Here is a 22,611-nt window from a genome sequence, read left to right on the forward strand (position 1 = left end):
CTTGAAATCTTGAGAAGTTTTTATGTGATTTATTTTAGTAAAATATTATGACTATCAAACTATAAGATATGAGAATAAATCGAAATAACTTAAAAGTTTACCCCAAATATATTTTATTTAAAATATTCAAATAATTGATTGAAAGTAAACACTTTTATAACAATATAACAATTCTGAAGTAAGAGAAAATAAAAGATAGCTATATCCATGATCCTGACTTATTATCATGTTTGCTTCAATTACTTTTCCAATGAAAATGAATAAAGTGTATTGATTTAATTTGAAAGCATCACTACCTTTCATTGTGAGAAACATTGATATGTTTGGTGTGATTCAAAATCCAGTTTTATATATTAGCTTTCCTACAGACATATTCTTTGAGCAATAAAATTTTATTTTCTGTGGTTCAATATACATAAGTGGTATTTTAATTTACTGTAGCATTATCTCAATAAATTTGGCTTCTTTTAAGCAGAATTTCCTGTTTTTATAATATATCCAAAGTGAAGCATATGGTTCTCACTCATTATTTAGTTCCCTTGTGATGTATGGAACATGATTTTTATAAGAATGTGTTTCCCCTTAAAAGAGCAGTTTTGTTTTCTACTTTCTACTTCTTAGAGCTTGTACTCCTAATGGTATTGCTTCTGTAACCTTTCAAAAAGTTAAACTGTAGCCAGGAGATAGTGGTGCATGTCTTTAATCCCAGTACTCCAGAGGCAGAGGCAGGCACACCTCTGTGAGTTTGAGGCCAGCCTGGTCTACAGAGTGAGCTCCAGGATACCCTGAGCTACACAGAGAAGAAGTTTCTTGAAAAAATAAAATAAAATAAACAAATAAAATATTAAACTGCTTTATATTTCATATGAGATGAGAATTTCATTTGCTAAAGTTTCCTTTTCAAAAAGTATCAGATTTTTAATATTGAAATCAGTGTAGAAAGGGATAAACTGTTAGAAGCCAGAAGCAGAACTTTCACTTACAATCTCATTTTCTTTGACATTGGTAAGTCCTCATGTTGCATGAATGCTCAGGATCATTTCCTCTGTGCCTACAGCATTTTACGTTAGTTTTAGCACTGACAAAAGAATTATTGAGTCTTAAATTTGTCCTTATTTGATGATCTCATTTTTATCAAATAGTGATATTTAAACTCATCTTTGTTCCTTATCATTTTACAGAAATTGTACACATTACAAACAATTGTCTTGCCATCTTGGAAACCCAGATATTTGTTTATATTAATGATGGATTCACTAAATCTTCAATTGTCATAAATAATTAACTGATAATCTTGAGCAGAATTAGTTTTATCTATGCAAACTAAAATATAGTAATTCTTTAATTACTTTAATATGAAATTTTCCTTAATTTTTAAACATTCTTGTTTTTCTCATTTTATGTTTTAGTAATGTTTCTTTTACATATGTGGTGCACTTGTATTAGGAGCATAGATATTCAGGACTGAGACTTCATCTTGAATTGTTCCTGTTATGAGTATAAAGTGTCCTTCTCCATCTTTTCTGATTGATTATAGTTTGAAATCAATTTTCTTAGATATTAGATAGTCAAATCCACTTGTTTCTTAGTTCCATTTGATTGGAAAACCTCTTCCCATTCCTTTACTCTGAGGTAGTGCCTGTCTTTGAATTTGAGGTGTGTTTCTTGTATACAGTAGAAGGCTGGATCCTGTTTTCATATCCATTCTTTTAACCTGTGTCTTTTTATAAGTGAATTGAGTCCTTGATATTAAGTGATATTAATGACCAGTGGATGTTAACTCTGGTTATTTTCTGGTAGTAGTTTGTGTGTGTTCCCTTCATTGTGTTATGCTGGTCGGGGGGTATCAGATGTCTACATTTTTGTGGGTGTAGTTAACTTCCTTGGGTTGAGGTTTTCCTTCTAGTACTTTCTGTAAGACTAGGTGTGTGGGTATGTATTGTTTAAATCTGTTTTTGTCCTCGAATATCTTGTTTATTCCATCGATGGAAACGTGATGAAATTTTTGTGATGTGAATGAAAGCTTTGCTGGGTATAGTAGTCTGGGCTTGTATCCATGGTCTCTTGGTGTCTGCAGCACATCTATCCAGGACCTTCTGGCTTTCATGGTTTCCATTGAGAAGTCAGGTATAATTCTGATAGGTTTCCTTTTATATGTTACTTGACTTTTTTCCTTTGCAGCTCTCAGTATTCTTTCTTTATTCTGTATGTTTTGTGTTTTGATTATTACATGGCGAAAGGATTTGTTTTTGATCCAGTCTATTTGATGTTTTGTAGGATTCTTGTACCTTATAGGGATATGGTTCTTCAGGTTGGGAAAGATTTCTTCTATAATTTTGTTGAATATATTTTCTGTGCCTTTGAGCTGGAGTTCTTTTCCTTCTTCTACCCCAATTATTCTTAGGTTTGGTCTTTTTATTGTGTCCCAGATTTCCTGAATGTTTTGTGTTAAGAATTTGTTGGAATTAAAGTTTTCTTTGACCAATGAGTCTATTTCTCAGCACCTTAGATTCTTTTTTTGATCTCTTGTATTCTGTTGGTTATACTCATCTTTGTAGTTCCTGTTCATTTACCCAGATTCTCCATATCAAAAATTTCCTTGATTTGTGTGTGTGTGTGTGTGTGTTTTTTATTAGCTCTATTTCAGTCTTCAAATCTTGAACTGTTTCCTTTACCTTTTTGATTGTTTTTTTTCTTGTTTTTTTTGGGGGGGGTTCTTTGAGAGATTTATTAATTTCTTCCATTTTTTGTTTGTTTTCTCTTCCATTTCTTTAAGAGAGTTTTTCACTTCCTCTTTAAAGGTCCCCATAATTTTCATAAAATTATGTTTAAAGTCATTTTGTTCTACTTCTTCTGGGTTAGAATGAACAAGTCTTCCTGTTTTATGTCTGCTGGGTTCTGGTGCTACCATGTTGCTTTTTAGGTTGTTGGAGGAATTCTTGCATTGGCATATACCCATCTCTTCCTTCAAATAATGTTTACAGTGTTTTGGCGTCTTGGGCCAATCCTTGCTGAGTATTTGGGAGTTTTTCTTGGACTTCCCTGAAAGCTTCTGAGGTCTTAATACACTGCTCCCTTGGTCTTTGCTCCTGGTTTGCTCTCTTGGTGCTCTCTCCTAATCCCCTCAGTGTTTGTAACACGCTCTTGGTCCCATCAGTATTATAGGAAGCTTTTAGCTCTTAGGCAGGATGTGATTAGTAACTTGGATGGGTTTGGTTTTGGGAGATCCTAGTCACACGGAACTCCCTGCTGGCTCTTAGGTCCCCTTAGTATTGTAGCAAGCTGTATTTCAGAGTTCCACAGAGACTGCAAACAAATAGATGGGTTTTGGGGCAGGGTGTAGCTAGTAGTTTTGATGGTGGCTGGATGGGCAGTCTAGCCACAGGAAATCTCCTTGCTGACTGGTTATAAAGGCCAAGGGAGTTGGGCAAGGGCGCCTGGGTTTTGTCCTACTGTGGAGGTTCTAGAGAGTGGGACAACCAGCTATGTGGCTGTTCACTTACCTCTTTGGTCCCATACGTATTTGTTTTTCTCATTTTATAATTAACACCTAGGTTTCTTAGAGAGCTTACTTTTTTTCCAGTGTGAAGCACCTTTTATTTCTGTTAAAATCAAACTTCCTCCCCAACAACTCTGTAGACTAGGTCAGAGAATTCAGAGTTTACTTATAAAGCTCATAGCTAAATGCCTCAGTTAGCATTTTGTCTATAAAATTTGATGTCTCTGCAAAGCTTAGGAAGCAAATTTGTTTGGACCAAGTTTTCTAAATTTTAAAATGAGTAACTATTTCAAAAATTATCATTAGGATGTACCATGATGTTCAAGCTCCAGTTACTTGGAACATGACAGACCTTCACATATTGTTGCATGCCTTTTTCCATTAAGAGGATACCATCTTACTCCTTCATCAAGTTCTCATATTTTGCAATATCAGAACTAAACTGAGTGATGTGCAATAGTTCAAAAGGCCAAATAGCAAAGTAAGTTTGAAACAGTTAATGGTTGTGTAAAAAAAAATTCAAATAAAATGTGCCTTACAGATCTAAGTCAGAACATAGGGAAGGAACCATGATTAGAGTTGAAGAATTACCAGAGAGGTGTCCCAGTGAGTTTTGGCTGGTATATTTTGGAGCTTCCTAAAGCATTGTCAGTGTATATGCATGAGTTCATTTTCCTGGAACTTCTTTTATATAACATTACTACCATTTTCAACAGGTTCAAGGATTCAGAAAATATTTACAAACAAGTACTGACAGATTAAATAATAAAATGACAAAATAAGGCCAGCACATGCCTTTAATCGCAGTGCTTGGAAGGTGGGGAAAGGTGGATCTTTGTGAGTTTGAGGCCAACTTGGCCTAAGTTAAAGTTCAGGACAGGTTCCAAAGCTACACAGAGAAACCCTGTCTTGAAACACATACACACTCACACACACACACACACACACACACACACACACACACACACACACACACAAATCCCTGGCATTATTAACTGTCTTATTCATTTATAAACCTGAATAATTCACCAAATCAAATGATTTAGTATATATTTAGGACAAGAGCACTCCAAGGTATGATGGAGGGGAAAGCTTTTATTTTTAGATATAAGGGATAATACAGCCAGGGGCATCTGAAAGAGTCTAGGGCAGTGAGAGAAAGTAGTAGACTAAACATGAGCAGCAGACTGAATAAGGCCATGGAAGAAGACAAAGTGTTTGAGTGTGTGGAAGAGACTAAGAGAAGAGGACCAAGAGAGAGAGCAAGACGGGGGCAAAAGAGTAGCAAGAAAGAGGGGAACAAGCAGATCAAGAGAGAATGACAAGAGAGAGGAGTGTAAGACTGGGGATCATGAGAGTGCCAAGAAAGCACATGGATAAAATGGCAGGATTACATAAAAATGAGAAGGGGAAAGGAAAACCACAAGATCTGGAGAAATTTAGGGTAGGGAGCTGAGTGAAAAGAACTGAGAAGAGCCAGAGGTGCTAGAGACCAACATGCTCCGCAGTTAGTCATTTGTCCTGATTTCTATTGTGCGATGATATTGCATTTGTATTTTAATACAATTCATTCTTCTACATGTTAACATCCAATTTTGTCAATGCCATTTGTTAAAGATTGTATAATTTTAGCTTCTTTGTCAAAAATCAGGTCTTCACACGTGTATGGATTAATATCTGAGTCTTCTATTTGATTCCATTGGTCAACCTGTCAGATTTTCTGCCAATACTAAGCTGTTTTCATTACTATAGCTCTATAATAGTATGTGATGTCAGAGATGATGACACCTCCAGAAGTTCCTTTATTGTACAGGATTGTTTTGGGTTTTCATGAGAAGTTTGATATTATTTGTTCAATGTCTGTGAGAAGTGCTTCTAGACAGTAAAGAATTACAGATACACAATAGGACAGATTCAGACATAAAAACACGTCTAATTGGGTCACAGTGTTGGATAAATGTATGTAGGTTTGAGAGAGAGAAGAAAAAGAGTGCAGAGTTATAAAAAGAAGTAAATAGTTTTGTAAAAATTAAAACGAAGTCTTTAAAGAGACATAGTACAGACAGTCATAGATTAAATAAGTAAAGATAATAAAATAAATATTAAACTTGTAGAAAAAGTAATAGATTAAGAACAAGCCACATAAAAATGGAAAATTCACAGAGAGTCTGAATTATGTATATTATTGTGTTATCTATGAGTTTTTTGACTGCAGAAAGACATTTGATTTTAGGGACTTCTAAGCTAAACCAACATATATATATATATATATATATATATATATGTAATGTATTTTGAATTCAAAATTTGAGTCTAAGGATATGTTGCTTTGGAAAAGAGGCTCTTCCTTTGTTACCACAGAGGATGAGAATCTGTAGATTGCTAATATGATTTGATGGACTAAGATTCCCTGAAAGATTGCTATGAATAACCCCCCCTAAATACATTGCCTAATAAACAGCAGGAAGAATTTTGGAGAATGTATGCTTGCATTCCCAAATATTGTTTATAAATGTGTGCTTATATTTAAAGTGTGATATTCTATAGAGATTTGCATGGGTATGGATCTTGGCTTATTGGTACAAATTTAAGGTCAGTTTTGTTATACCGGGTATGTGTATTTGTGATATTTATTAAGGTATGATGTTCTGCAGCTTAAAAAATAAACAGGATAGCCAAAACAATCCTGGGCAATAAAAGAACTTCAGAAGGCATCACAATCCCTGACTTCAAACTCTACTACAGATATACAGTACTGAAAACAACCTGGTTTGGTATAAGAACAGATGAGAGGATCAATGGAACTGAATAGAAGACCCACACATCTTCAAACACCTGATATTTGATAAAGAAGCAAAAAATATCAAATGGAAAAAGGAAAGCTTATTTAACAAGTGGTGCTGGCATAACTGGATATCAACATGTAGAAAAATGAAAATACACCCATATCTATTAGCATGTACAAAACTCAAGTCTAAATGAATCAAAGACCTCAACATAAAGCAAGCCACATTGAACCTTATAGAAGAGAAAGTGGGAAGTACATTTGAACACATTGGCACAGGGAAGTATTTTCTAAATATAACCCCAGCAACACAGATACTGAGAGAAACAATTAATAAATGGTACCTCCTGAAACTGAAAAGCTTCTGTAAAGCAAAGGGCATGGTCAACAATACAAAACGACAGTCTACAAAGTGGGAAAAGATCTTCACTAACCCCATATCAGACAGAGGTCTGATCTCCAAAATATACAAAGAACTCAAGAAATTGGACACCAAAAGATCACATAATCCAATAAAAACATGGAATACAGACCTAAACAGAGAACTCTCAAAGGAGGAATCTAAAATGGCTAATAGACTCTTAAGGAAATGTTCAACATCCCTAGTTATCAGAGAAATGTAAATCAAAACAACTCTGAGATTTCATCGTACACCTGTAAGAATGGCCAAGATCAAAAACATTGATGACAACTTATGCTGGAGAGGTTGTGGGGGAAAGGGAACACTTCTGCATTGCTGGTGGGAATGCAAGCTGGTACAACCCCATTGGAAGTCAGTGTGGTGATTTCTCAGAAAATTAGGAAACAACCTTCCTCAAGACCCAATAAAGCCACTTTTGGGTATATATCCAAAGGATGCTCAATCGTGCCACAAGGACATGTGCTTAACTATGTTCATAGCAGCTTTGTTTGTCATAGTCAGAATGTGGAAACAACCTAAATGCCCCTTGATTGAAGAATGAATAAGAAAAATATGGTAAATTTACACAATGGAGTACTACACAGCAGAAAAAAATAATGACAGCTTGAATTTTGCAGGAAAATGAATGGAACCAGAAAAAAATATTTTGTGTGAGGTAACCCAGACACAGAAAGACAATTATCACATGTACTCACGCATAGGTGGTTTTTAAACATAAAGCAAGGAAAGCCAGCCTACAAACCAAAATCCCAGAGAACTTAGACAACAATGCGGACACTAAGAGAGACTTACATAGATATAATCTACTTGGGAAGTAGAAAGTGTAAAAAGACAAGATCTCCTGAGTAAAATGGGAGCATGGGGACATTGGGGGAAGGAATGAATGGCAGAGGGGAGAGGCAGGGAGGGGAGCAGAGAAAAAAATGTAGAGTTCAATAAATATCAATCAATAAATAAATGTATAATTAAGAAATATAGGTTAATAGATGTATTTCAGAAGGATAGGTAGTCTTCAAATCTTTTAAAGGCTACAGAATATGGCATTTAAAGTGTTTTAAGAAGTTAGAACTTTTTATGATAATGAGACACATCTGTTCCTGGAAGCACCAATTACTTCAAGAGGAAGATGGGCGTCAAAGAAACTCCTTATTGAGTTGGTTAGCCATTTGGACAAGAAAGTGCTCTTGCCTGGACTGTTTGATAAACTGGACTTGCAGGACCCACAGATCAATGACTGATGAACTTGCTTAAAGGTGAGATTATCCTTTGGGATTCTGGCTTCATAAAAGTGTCTGCCAGACATTCTGCAGAACACAGAAAAAGTGACTGACAAGCTATCAATATAGGCAGAACTGCCTTTGAAATTTCCTGCTTCATGGAAAAGTCTGCTGGATACTATGGGCCTGTAGGCTGAAGAGGGATGCCCCAGAAGAATCTGGGTGACTGTCCAGGCAGTGAGATGTCTCTGTCAATTCTAGAGTTTTGTAAGTTGCTTACAATAAACTTATTGTTTACTTATGTAATATTGCATCATCCTGGAATCTTTGATGGAGTTGAAGAATAGATAGATATTTATAGTTATCATTTTCCTTAGTTATTATAAAATAAATATAAATATTATAACTGTAAATCTTGCTTGATATCTTTGTTATATGTAATTTTACTATGTAAAAGGTAAGACCTTCCTTTTAATTTAAACAGAAAAGGGGGAGTGATGTGGGATTTCCCTCAGTTTTCTGTGATTACTGTTAATGAATAAAGAACTGCTTTAAGCCTATAGCAGAGTAGGGCAGGGAGGAGCAGAGCTAGGTGGGGAGAACTGGACTGAATGCTGGGAGAAAGAAAAAATGAATCAGAGAAGCCATGTAGCCCCACTGGAGCCAGATAGAACATTAGTTGGTAAGCCACAGCCATGTGGTGATACACAGATTAATTGATGTGTTAAATTAATATGTAAGAGTTAGCCAATAAGAAGTTAGAGCTAATGGACCAAGCAGTGATTTAATTAATACAGTTTCTGTGTGATTATTTTAGGGCTAAGTGGCTGGGACCAACAAGCAGTCTCCTTCTACACTTTTATTATGTTTAGATATGCTCCTTGTATACCTGATCTCTCCAAGACCTTTATCATGAAGGAGTGTTGGATTTTGTCCAATTCTTTTTCAGCATCTAATGAGATGATCACATGTTTTTTTTTTTTTCGGCTTATTTACTTATATGGTGGATTACATTCATAGATTTTCATCCCTGCATCTCTGGGATGAAACCAACTTGATCATGGTGAATGAATTTTTTGATGTGTTTTTGTATTTGGTTTGCCAGTATTTTTGTTGAATATTTTTGCATCTATGTTCATGAGTGAAATTGGTTTGTAATTCTTTTTCTCAGTTGAGTCTTTGTGTGTTTTTGATGTCAAGGTAACTGTAGCCTTATAAAAAGAGTTTGGCAATGTTCCTTCTGTTTCTTTTATTTGGAACACTTTGAGAAGTGCAGATATTAGCTCTTTTTTGAAGTTCTGGTAAAATTCCGCTCTGAAACTGTCTGGTCTTGGGCTTTTTTGTTTGGTAGGTTTTTGATAACTGCTTCTACTTCCTTACAGGCTATAGGCCTATTTAAATTATTTACCTGGTCTTGATTTAATTTTGATATGTGATACCTATCCAGAAAGCTATCCATTTCTTTTACATTTTTCAATTTTTTGCAGTATAGGTTTTAGTGGTATGACATAATAATTCTCTGGAACTTCTCAGTATCTGTTGTTATGTCCCTCTTTTAATATTTGATTTTGTTAATTTGGGTATTCTTTCTCTGCCTTTTGATTAGTTTGGATAAAGGTTTGTCTATCTTGTTGATTTTCTCAAAGTATCAGGTCTTTGTTGCATTGATTGTTTGTATTATTTTCCCCTATTTTATTGATTTTGGCCCTCTAGTTTATTATTTCCTGATTCTACTACTTCTGTGTGAGTCTGTTTCTTTTTGTTCTAATAGTGCTGTTAGTCACTACTGTGTGCTCTCACAACTTTCTTTATGTAGGAATTTAGTAATATGAACTTTTCTGTTAGCAGTGCTTTCATAGTGTCTCATATGTTTGGACACATTGTGCCTTCATTTCCATTGAATTCTATGAAGTCTTTTATTTCTTTCTTTATTTCTTCCTTGACCCAGGGTTGGTTCGATAGAGCACTGTTCAATTTTCAAGAGTTTTGGCCCTTTCTGCAATTAGTGTTGTTGTTAAATTCTAATTTTAAATCATGATGATTTGATAAGATACAAGGTGTTAGTCCATTTTTTTTTTTTTTGTCTATCTGTTGAGATTTGCTTTATTACTGAGCATGTGGTCAGTTTTAGAGAAGGTTCTTTGAGGTGCTGAGAAGCCAGAGATATATCATTTTGTGTTTGAGTGGAATGTTCCATAGGTTGTTAAGTCCTTTTGGGTCATGATATATGTTAGTTCTCTTATTTCTCTGTTAAGTTTTTGTCTGGTTGACCTGTCCATTGGAGATTGTGGGGTGTTGCAGTTTCCTACTATTAGTGTGTGGGTTTTGATGTGAGATTTAAACTTTAGTACTATTTCCTTTACATATGTGGTTGCTCTTGTATTTGGGGCATAGATATTCAGGATTGAGACTCCATATGATATGGTACAAAGTGTCCTCCATCTCTTATAATTGATTTTAGTTTGAAGTCTATTTTGTTAAATGTTAGGATATTAGGCTAGCTACATCTACTTGTTTCTTAGGTCCATTTGATTGAAAAATCTTTTCCCAACCCTTTACTCTGAGGTAATGTCTGTCTTTGAGGCTGAGGCATGTTTCTTGTATACAGCAGAAGGCTGGGTCTTGCTTTTGTATCCAACATTTTAGCCTGTGTCTTTATATAGGTGAATTGAGTCCATTGGTATTAAGAGATATTAACAACCAGTGATTTTTAATTCCTGTTATTTTTTCGTGATAGTGTTTGTGTGTTTCCCTTCTGTAGATTTCACTGTTGTGAGGTTATCTGTTGGCTGTGTTTTTGTGGGTACAGTTATCTTCCTTGGGTTGGATATTTCCTTCTAGTACTTTTTTAGGCCTAGATTTGTGGATAGGTGTTGTTTAAATCTGGTATTGTTATGAAATATCTTATTTTTCTCCATTGATGGTGATTGAAAACTTTTTTGGAAATAGTAGTCTGGGCTGGCATTTTTGGACTGTTCGTGTCTGCAGAAGATTTACCCAGGATCTTCTGGCTTTTATAGTTTCCTTTGAGAAGGTAGGTAAAATTCTGATAGCTCTACCTTGATACCTTTTTCTTTGCAGCTTGTAATGTTCTTTCTTTATTCCAATTTTTAATTATCTTTTCCTCCATTTCCTTAAGGGAATTTTACTTTTTCTTTAAAGGTCTTCATCATCTTTATAAAGTTACATTTAAAATCACTTTCTTCTGCTTCTTCTGGGTTAGCATGATCAAGTATTCTTGTATGGCCACCGGGTTCTGGTGTTACCTTGTTGCTTTTTAGGTTCTTGAACAAATTTTTGCTTTAGAACCTACCCATCTCTTCCTTCAGTTGGTGATGGCAGTGTCTTTGCCTCTTGCTCCAATTCTTGCAGTGGCTGTCTGTGTCTTTGGGAACTGCTCTTGATCTGCTCTGTACTGTCACTGTCTATGTCTCAGAGAGCCATTGTGGTCTCTCTTTGCCCTCTCTCTTAGCCTGCTCTATTGGTCTGCTCTCTTGGATTGCTCTCTCTTGGTTAACTCTGTGCAGTCACAGTTTGTGCTTCAGAGTTCCTCTCCTGGTCCTCTCTCTCGGTTCTCTCATTGTAGTAGCAGACTGTGTTTCAGAGTTCTACCAAGGTTGCAGGAGACATAGGAGGGTTTGGTGGCAGAGTGGGACTTGTAGTTTGTAGAGTACTATAGTGACAGTTGAGTCTTTATAGCTATTTGCTTAATAAAATATAACATTAATTATTAGTTTAGTTGACTGTTCTATAAGAAAAAACAATAAAAATATAGGTGAACGCTCTATATAATCTTACCAACTCCTCCATTAGTCTAATATTTAAAATTAAATGTATTCTTGAAAGATCGAACATTAATTGTTATGAGATAAGATGTATAATACCAGAAATGTGCAGAAGGTTTTTGAACTTGGAAACATAAAATCATCAAGCAGTTTTGCACAGGTAGTAGGTAAGGATTGTCAGGGACAATGATCTACTACAGGAAGGTGTTCAAATTGTTCCAGACCTGAAGTTATGAGCACTTATAATGGCAGTGGGAATAAAATAAAGGTGAACAGGTTGACTGGCAGGGCTGTATTACATGGTCAACACTAGGAATGGGCCTGGAAAACTGTATCTTTTGACATTATCTATAGTAATATGTTAGAAATTATTTTCTCTTTTAAAGTTCTTATTTCAAATCTTAGCATGAAATCAAGTGTCTGTATATTTTTATATTTCTCATTTTCTTTTATTTCTGCAAACTATGTCTTAAAATAAGTGACAAGATTTTACATAACACTTTACTGGATTGTTGGTATTATATCATATTAAGCAGATCTTTCCAAAAGTAGTCTAGCTATATTTCATATTGTATAAATGCATATTTTAACTTCTAATATATTTCATATTGTATAAATTAATATTTTAACTTCTAATGAAGTATAACATTTTTGGAGAGTCTAAATTGTACCCTTTTTTTGATAACTCTGTGGGATCATGGTAACGCTTTGTGTGCTGACAAATCCTTTTGTTTTTAGCATTTCTGGTTAAACTTAGAAACTGGTACATTGTTACCCATTTTAAAGGAGAGCCACTCTGAAGTCAGTTTTTATGTTTGGCAAAGTTATTTTTCTTAGAGACATCAAGAACTCATGAGATCTGCAGGTGTAATGCCAACATGTCTGTTGCTTTATGCAGCACCCTTTAACTAGTATATAAGTTCTCAAGTTTCACTAATGTTAGACGTACAAATAAGCTCTGAAATAAAGTAAAATGAAATCCCTCTCGCTCTCTTGTACTCTTTTTCTCTCTTTTTCCTTCTAATTGAGAGCCACGAGTGACTTAATTAGCACAATTAGTTGATTTTCACTTTTTCACTTGTGTCGGTGCTAGAAGACACTAGAATATATGAGATGAAATTTTCAGAGCTGGTGCACAATTTTTCATATCTCATGTTTGCCTTTTTTCTAAATGTTTTTTCCTAAAATTATTATTTCTGAGAAACAAGTTAGGAAATTTTGTAAGGGACATTTTTCAAGATGAAAGAAATTAATTTAGATCTTTAAGTGCCCTTTAGATTTATTTATTTTTTAGCTCCACATATATTCTCAGGATGATTTACTTTCTTTGTTTTCTTAATTCTGCATTTTTTGTGCTTTTTAAAAATCTAGACTCTATATCATGTTGACTAGAGAATGTGAAGATTATTTAATTATCTAAGTCAATTCTGACCCAAAATTTAAAAAAAAAATTGTAATTTTCTTCAGTTCATCCATTTCCTGTCCTTTAATAAAGACACCTAGTTTGATGATACACTTGTTTAAAAGCAGATATTTGTTCAGAAAAATGAAAATACTTAAGACAATCATTTTATTTCCAAAGGCTGATAAGCTATCTTGTCCCAGTTTTCAATTTTGCTTTGTGTAAAACTTTTAAATGAGTGTTTTGCATTTAAAATTTCTCTGCATTTGCTGCAGATAAAAATATGAACTGTTTGCTGGGCGGTGGTGGCGCATGCCTTTAATCCCAGCACTTGGGAGGCAGAGGCAGGCGGATCTCTGTGAGTTCGAGACCAGCCTAGTCTACAAGAGCTAGTTCCAGGACAGGCTCCAAAACCACAGAGAAACCCTGTCTCGAAAAACCAATATATATATGAACTGTTTAAGTTTTTAAATGGCAAACCCTAAGGCAATGGGTTAGAAATTCTTAACTATTTCACATTCAGAATTCTAATAGGAGAGGCATTGGTGTTGCCACTAATGTGGAGTATGGCAGACTATATATTCTCCACACCATGCATGCCAACTAGACTCTGGATTCAAACCTGTTATCCCAGAACTCACCTCTGGCAATAGAGAAGAATGAGGTATAGGTCACATTAATGACTCAAGATCCCTGTTTTATAGTTTTCAGTGGATACCTAGGAAGAATATTTTTTATTTTTTAACTTGCACATGAGTAAGCCTGAGATTTAGAACTCACTAACTGGTAATCTTTTAACAGCTCCCCCAAACAATTAAGCATGCTAGTAACTATTTTTAAACCTATAATATGTTTCTTATGCTTTATCTTAAGGTAAGCTAGATTTTTACTTTCTTTGTGTGGACAAGAAAGTTATTTCCAGAAAAGGAATCATTTTGTTTCAAAGGATTTCAGGCTGTCTAGCTGACTTGATAATTAAAGTGTCTTTGGACATATCTTTAAACTGCATAGGGTCTTGGAATTGTGAAGCACAAAGGAAAATACAGAGTACAATTACTTCTCTTCCACTCAAGTAGAAAGAAAATAAATTAAATAGGAAAATTTGGGGGTTTTCAGAACACTTAGAAACTTAAGGATACCCTTTTCCTTTTAAAATTTACATTTTAAAAATTTTCATTCTTCCATGAAACTCTAAGACATAGTGATACACTCTATGTGACTAGATTGAGTTTGTTGTTGTTGTTGTTTGCCAGTTAAAAAGTAAAAGGTAGAGAAAATGTCCAAGGGCAACATGTGGCAGCACAGAAACCTCAAGCACCACAGGGAAAGTCAACAGTTGAAGAAAGGTGCTTATTGGGATGAGATAACACACATTGGCAGCAGTACACAGAGAAAAAAGACCCTCTGTTTTACCGAGGGGAGAGGTGAAAAGAAAAAAAAAAGTCTCTTCCTGAGGGCTGGGAATTTTAAAGTCTTCATAGAGGTTTTCCTTCACTAATTTTTGTTGGTCAGTTTGAAGAATTTTACTATGGTTGAAGAGCCCAGAACTGTTGTGCTTCCTGTCCTGAGCAGATCTTGAACTTGTTGAACCAGTCCATAAACAGGAGGCCTGCTGGTGATAGAACAAAGAAATATATAAAGCCAAGATTTTGTCACAAGAAGCAGGGTGAGGAAGAAGCCACCTTTACTATGGAGCCATGGTCTCTCTTGCTATCTGTCTGTCTACCAGGGAGTCTGTTTAACTCCTAGTCTCTGAATGCTTGATGTCATTGTAATGACTCCACAAATAAAAGATGTAGAGGTAAATCATTAATTTGAAATACCTGTGCTTATCCTTATAATTTTCCTGAAGTGTAATCATTTACTTACAAAGAAGTACAATTCTAGTAAGAATACAGAGTTACAGCAAGCACAAGCACTATGGGGAAATAGGTAGTGAGTTCGACTATATGAGATTTGTCTTTAGAAAATGCTTGGTTTATTCACTCAACCATTTCTTAGGAAAAAACATGAACGCTATTTTTAATAGCTTTGACTTGAAAGAAAGGACCAATACACACTTGGAAGAAAGAATGACTACTATAAAAACTAGTTTATAAAAAATTATGGAAATTCAGGGTCTGAAGAGGTTCTACCTGTATGAATCATGGCCGAGAGAAAAGAAGGAGACCAAGCAGAATTCAATTGTCAAGGTCTCCACTTATTAGGGTAATGGTTACAGCTTATATAGCCCTTGAATGAGGAACTTGGCTTGGGGTGGGGGTTTGGGGGTAGCAAAGGTCACCCAGTCAGCACACCTGGTATAAGCGGAAACATTCCTTTTGTGGTTCCATTAACAAACAGTTCTCAAGATAGTTGGGGTGTGGGGCTCTCTGCAAACAATGGTCCCTGCTATCATCTTTAGGACAATGGTCCCTGACAAAAGACCAGTAAGACAAAAAAAATGCCCTAACTAGGCAATACAAGACAAAAAGACTACAAAAATACCATTGAGTTAATTTTGTATTGGCCAACTACTGCTGGGCATGTGGTGTACCCTAAATGTGGCTAATATTCCCAGGGAGACTCCATTGAAGAAAACTAATTTACCATTTGCAAAAGGATGCCAATCAGAGATAGCTTCTTTGTTAGGGATGGGAGCTAACTTGAGCCTGTACAGGCTCTGTAAGAAAGAAGACATTGACTTGTGTGGGTGATGAGGTGAGAAGCATCTGGGAGGAGTTGTGGAAGAGGGAAACTCTGATCAGAATATATTGTATGAAAAAAATTATTTCCTGAAAAATTAAAGGAAAATATGATAATAGAACCTCACCGAACACTTAAAAAGTGGATGATTTCCAGGCAGGTGTGGTAGCTATAATCCTATTATTCAGTTAGCAGACTGCTGAGATTACAAAACCAGCCTTGTCTACAGAGCAGTCCAGCCAAGGCTATCAGATGAAATAGTGAGACACTGTTAAAAAAAATCAAACAGAGGAAATGGGTAATATACAGAGGACAAATATTATAAAAGAATATTTTGTTTAAAATAATTAATATTCTCATAGGTTTAAAGATATTAAAATACAGCATAACTAAAAATGAAATAACCATGTAAGAATAATGCACTGGAAAATAAATACGCTATGTTAAATTTCACACTAGGCAGTGATGTAGGCAATCTTTCAAAAATACAGTTAACAAATGGGAAATTAATTATAAAGGAAGAAAAACAAATAAGAATTTATTTATCTAGTCTAATGTCTTACTAAGCAGAAACCTACAAAAGGGAAACATGGAGAGAAAGGTCAAGAAATAATGAAAAAACAAACGAAAGAGTTTGCAAACCAAAAGTGTATCCTGCTATGTCAAAAGCTTCAAAAGTGCCCACTAGTGAGCCCTGTTCTGTAGAGACATGTAATTATTAATTTCCATAATACTGAAACAGAAAATGAAGATGAGAATGTCCAGAAGAAAGCTCACCTCTACTGGATTAATAAAGAAAGTAACATCTGACTTTTGAACAGGGAGAATAATTTCTACTCAAGGATTTAATATCTAATCTAACTGATCAAGTAGAAGGTAGAATGAAGCAGATATATTTCGGTTAAAGACTAAATGTCATTGTCCATATATTCTTTCTAGTTCTCAGCTATGCCAGCTGTACTCCTTCTACTGCCTTTTACTTTGACTTTCAAGTCTCCCACAGTTATGGCCAGGCATGATGTTGCTGACTGATAAACCAATCAGTAGAAAGGAAGAATTAGAAAGATATAAATTCAAGCCAGGTGATGATGGCACACAACTTTAATCCCACCACTTAGGAGGCAAAGGCAAGCAGATCTATGTGAGTTGGAAGCCAGCCTGGTCTACAAGAGCTAGTTTCAGGGCAGAATTCAAAGCTACAGAGAAACCCTGTCTCGAACAACTAAAAGAAAAAAGTGTAAATTCAAGCACATTCTTGGCTACCTAGTATGATTCTAACTCAGAAAATGTGTGGCTTGGGCAAAAACTCAATGACAGAGGTTGCTAAACATGTGTAGGCCTTTAGTTTAATCATTAGTATTCACCTCACTCTAAAACCTTTAGTAAGCTGGTAGTTCACTAAAGATTTTATTTTCTCTATTAACTACCACATAGTAAATAGACAAATTTGATTACTTCTTTGGAAGGCATTTGGGAAATGTCTCTTTCTCCTAGTCTTGTATGTTACACAGATTTTTCTCTTTGTTGAAATAAATGAAAGGTTTTCAAGCTTCATGCAAACATTTCAAAAGTTTACACACCAGGGATCTCCATGTACTTACTGGCCTCCATTACCATTTAGAACTGGATTCATGTTTCTCTCCATGAGGTCAAGCCAGACAATGAAGTAACTGTTTTACAGAATGACATTTTTAATAAAAATCAAAGTTCCTCCCAATGTCCTTCTAAGTTGGCTCTTGTTTCATGATATAATAGGAAGTAAACAGGTATTGGTTCACAGAAATCAATTACTACCACCTAATGACTGACTTTCTGCTGACCACACTGGTCAGAAAACTGGAAGATTCTAAGTTTACAGTCTTGAGAAATGTGCAGTTGCTCCCTTTTCTTGATTCTACAGTCTTGAAACTTTATAAGCTGTGTACTCAGGATGTAGTCACAATGGCTTTTTTTTTTGTTAACAAATGAATAAAAAGATACAGTTGGGGGAAATTCATAAAGGATAAAAAACAAATTCTTTCCTCCACTCTATGGACATTCTAGCTGTACGGTAGGTATGTTTCTTACAATTTGGAGAATGTAGTATATACAATAATAGAATACCTAAGATTCTGCATTGTGGCTCTATTTTTCTTTTAAAAGTTATGATCTGTATCTTGTATTAAAATGTAAATTACTTTTAGACCATGTACATCAGTATAAGCTTTAAATCCTTTTGCAAATGATAATATAAGGAAGACATAGCACAAAACTTGGAGCAGTTAGAAGAAAGAACATGAAAGTAAGATCTGAGTGAGGCAGAATCAGAGTCATTTCAGCAGCACTGAGGGAGCAGTCTGGGTATCATATCCTGACCCATAACAGCAACAAATTCCAAAAATCAACTTAAAGCAAACAAAACAAAACAAGCTTGTTTATATGAGTAACGTTGATATGCAGCTAAACAAGAATGTGTGGTTTCCAACTACTGACTATGTGAGATTTTGAAAATCCCACTTTGTCTATAAATCAGCTGGGGATTAGTTTATATTTATGTCGAGTATTACCTTCCCTTTCAATCCTGACTGAGGTGCTGAAGAATACATAGTTGGAAGTATTTCATAACCTTTCCAGGTACCTGGCCTTAGCATTTCAAAAGAGATCAGGGATTTGCAGTGATCAATGCACAATCCTAATTCTCATTCACACATTTGATCATTTGTTTAATACCATGAATCACAATGGTCAGGCACACTGTGTGAAACATTTCCACTGACCTCCTCCATAGGTGTCCCAGTAGGTCATCTAGAATGTTCAAAGCCTTCGAAGCCCTGGTTCTCATAGGAGCTGGAATCATGAAAACTTTATGTGCCATGGCTTTCGTTCTTGCAATTTATAATTGTGTTCACTTATTGATACCAAAGTGTTTACTTAGACAAGGAAAAAATCCCCCAAAACTGTTGTCTCTATGATTTCTAATATAGTATATCAGATTTTTTAAATTAATTAATTAATTTATTATGTATACAATATTCTGTCTGTATGTCTGCAGGCCAGAAGAGGGCAGGGCACCAGACATCATTACAGATGGTTGTGAGCCACCATGTGGTTGCCAGGAATTGAACTCAGGACCTTTGGAAGAGCAGGCAATGCTCTTAACCACTGAGCCATCTCTCCAGCCCCTATCAGATTTATTTAAAATGTTAAGAGAGCAAAGTGTTGTTAAGAGTTACCTACCAGACAAAATGCAATAAATTACTTAAAAGTTCTGGTATCTGATGCAGCTCCTGCCCTCTTCTTTCAGTATAAAGATACTTTCAGTATAAAGATACTTTCAGTATAAAGATACGTACTTCCACAGATAACCCATTTTTGTTTTTCACTGTCAGAAAACAGAAGTTACAGCAAAACATAAAGAGCACAATGGGAAAACTATAGATGAGATAAAGAAGCAGACCCAAGCCCTAATTGTTGATTTGGGGCTTTAAGGACATTTTGAAATGTTGGAAATATACTTTATTTTGGTTTTCTATTATTCTAAAATTTACATACTTATCTCTTTCATAATACATGCTTATATTTTATTTGAATGGCAGATACCTCACATCATATATTTGCAGGTATTGCTTCTTCGTTCCTATGACTAATTCTTTCTCTTAATTCTATTAGCTTATTGATAGTATCCCTACTTTTCTGTGTTCAAAGGCCATCTTTGTTACATGTAGTACACCAGTTTAGACTGATTTATGTCCTTGAGTGGTATACCACATAACAATGCCTGCTTCATTTGAGCTTAGGAAAATCATTTGGGAATTCACTGCTAAACTAGACAATTAGTTACAGATTTTAAAAATGTGTTATTTATGACATATTGATTAGATATTACTTATAAATAAGTAAACATCTATGTAAATACAAAGGAAGTAAGCAATATTCTGATTGTCATTATTGACACCACGCTGTACCTCACTTTGATTACTTTGTGATGGAGAATTATTTTAATTATTTGCAAGTTAGTCTTGGTAGTTTTAGTCCAAATGAGCTTTACTCAGAGTTAGCAGGCTGCACTACCCGCGCTTATTCCTTGAGCAAATCACTACTTCTGAACTGTCTTCCACATACCATAAACTTAGCAGATAGGAATATGTTTATCTTTGCCTTTATTTTACCTATGAAGCAAATATGATAGGGTATTTACAGAATTTTAAAAACTTAGAATGAGCCTCCCTTCCCAAATGAACAGAACCATGGCATTATATTTTAAGACATAATCAAAATGTTCTTTTTTCCTTTCACAGCAAAATGCTACAACTACGGATCATGACAATATCAACAGGTTTCTCTCAATGTAATAATTATTAGTATTGCTGATGGTCACTTTTAGATAATAATTTTTGCTGATAGAGAAATTTGAAAATGATTCCTCTCCTTTCATTTCCTACATAATATCCTGGAGCTGTAGAGACACTGACCTGATTTATGAAGATGTATAGTCTTTATGAAAAGGTGATGACTTTACTGCCATAGTATTTTTCAAATAAAATCTAAACTTTGTTTATTGTTTCAGAAATGTGTCCTAATCTATGATCATAGCACTAACTCTCATTCCCACCATATTCTGTCATGCCATCTACCAAATGTCCTAAAACTCATTTATCTGGCTCACAATCTAGTTTCTGACCTTCAGACCAATTGTCCATAGTCACTGAATTAACTTCTTCACTTCTTAAAATAACCTCTTGTCTACAAAATCCTTTGTAGAACACTTTTTACCTTTTTCCCTTCTGGGATTTCTTTAATTTTTTTTTTTTTTTTTGGTATCAAGTTTTCTGATAACATTTATTCTGTTTCACTATAGTGTGCTTTTGATTAACTATAAAGGGTTTTTTCTTCTTATTAAGTTTCTTTTTTATTTATATTTACCAAAGTGCTTAGACTGTATTCACAGGAATGTGGGAAGGGTTACTTGAACAATATCAAGCCATTTGTAAAGAATTGTTTAATTAAATTGAACAGCTAGATAGTGTTTTCAGATATGGTTATAAAACAGAACTTTTCATGGAATTCAACAAGTATGAAAAATCAATCTCTTGCAGTGCTTCTGCTCTGAAAACAAGTCTCTGGGTGTGATGGGAAATACATTTGGAGATGTTTGATTGGCAGTCATTATCTTCCTAGAAATCAGTTACCAAATATCATGGACACTTGGAGTCATTAATTTGCCAAAGCTGCATACTTTATGTGTCAGACACACAAGACACATTCTCAAATCTTATTGAAAGCTCAAAATATAAAAATAGAACTCTCGACTTCAGGCAGATTTTCAAAAAACAGAAAAACTGGGTCCTACACATTTGAAATAAAGCGCCATGTTTTGCATTTCTTTTCTTTTGGGGTCAAGGGGGTCGAGACAGGATTTCTTTGTAGCTTTGGGGCCTGTCCTGGAACTAGCTCTTGTATACCAGATGGTCTCGGACTCAGAGAGATCCGCCTGCCTTTACCTCACAAGTGCTGAGATTAAAGGCATGCGCCACCACCACCCGGCCATGTTTTTGCATTTTCAAATGCTTTTCTTTAGAAAAAAATTAAACTTTGTAAAATCAAATTTGAATAAATATTTTTCAAATACTGCTCTTTAGGAGAAAAGTTAGATTTGAAGAAATATTTTTAAATACCATAAGGAGGCTTTTATAGTATTGTTATAATGTGGAGCAATCAGTCCCATGTGAAAACACTTCCTAATACTTGGATGCTTGTGTCAGTCATGTCTATTCAAAGGTCTTAGTTTTAATATAGCTGGAGATAAGCTTCCTAAACTTCAGGATTTCTATTCGTTTGGTCCTATTTCTCCTGCTGTTTCACTCACATTCTTTACATTCTTTTCTTTTGTGTGTGTGTTTTTATTTTAAAAAATTGCTTTTCATTTTGCATACCAAACCAGTTCCCCCTCCCACTCCTTTTCCCACCCCCCACCTCCCTCCTTCCCATCCCTCATCCACTTCTCAGATGGGGTAAGGCCTCCTTTTTGGAGCCAACAAGGTCTGGGACAACAACTTGAGACAGGACCAAGCCACTCCTTATCAAGTCTAAGCAGTGTATCCCACTATAAGGAAAAATTGGCTCCAAAAAGCCAGTTAAAGCACCTGGGATAGGTCTTGGTGTGACTGCCATGGACTACAACAGATCAAGTCACAAAACTGTCCCCCACATTCAGAGGGTCTAATTTGTTCCTGTGCAAATTGCCCAGCAGGCAGTCCATAGTCCCTGACATCCCAGTGGCCCTTGTCAACTGACTCTGTGTTTTTCCCCCCCTCATGCTCTTGACTCCCTTGTTCATATTTCCTCCTCCCTCTCTTCAACTGACCTCCAAGAACTCAACCCAGATCTTGACTGTGAGTCACTGCATCTGCTTCCATCAGTTACTGGATGTAGGTTCTATGATGACAATTAGGGTAGTCACTAATCTGATTATAGGGGAAGGCCCTTTCAGGCACCCTCTCGACTATTGCTAGGAGTCTTAGCTGGGGTTATTCTTGTGGATTCTTGAGAATTTCTCTAACAGCAGATTTCTCTTTAACCCTATAATGACTCTATCAAGATATTTTTTTGCTTGTGCTCTCTCTCCTTCTGCTCCTGATTTGGACCTTTCATCGCCTGATGAAGGTTAATATTCAGGAGGATGCCTATATGATTTTCTTTGGGTTCTCCTTCTTATTTAGCTTCTCTAAGAACCCGAATTATAGGCTCAATGTCCTTTATTTATGGCTAGAAACCAAATATGAGTGAGTACATCCCATGTTCCTCTTTTTGGGTCTGGCTTACCTCACTCAGGATGGTG

The 22,611-nt window shown here is 35.4% G+C and overlaps 1 protein-coding gene across 1 annotated transcript in view; it reads left to right on the forward strand.

Moving 5' to 3' along the window:
- The window catches only part of Gucy1a2 (guanylate cyclase 1 soluble subunit alpha 2), a 224,792-nt gene that overhangs the window by 201,098 nt on the left and 1,083 nt on the right, over nucleotides 1-22,611 (forward strand). The gene's annotated exons all lie outside the window — the stretch shown is intronic.

Source organism: Alexandromys fortis, unplaced genomic scaffold (assembly GCF_014885135.2).
Source record: "Alexandromys fortis isolate MF-2015 unplaced genomic scaffold, M_Fortis_MF-2015_v1.1 scaffold_245, whole genome shotgun sequence".
NCBI lineage: Eukaryota > Metazoa > Chordata > Mammalia > Rodentia > Cricetidae > Alexandromys > Alexandromys fortis.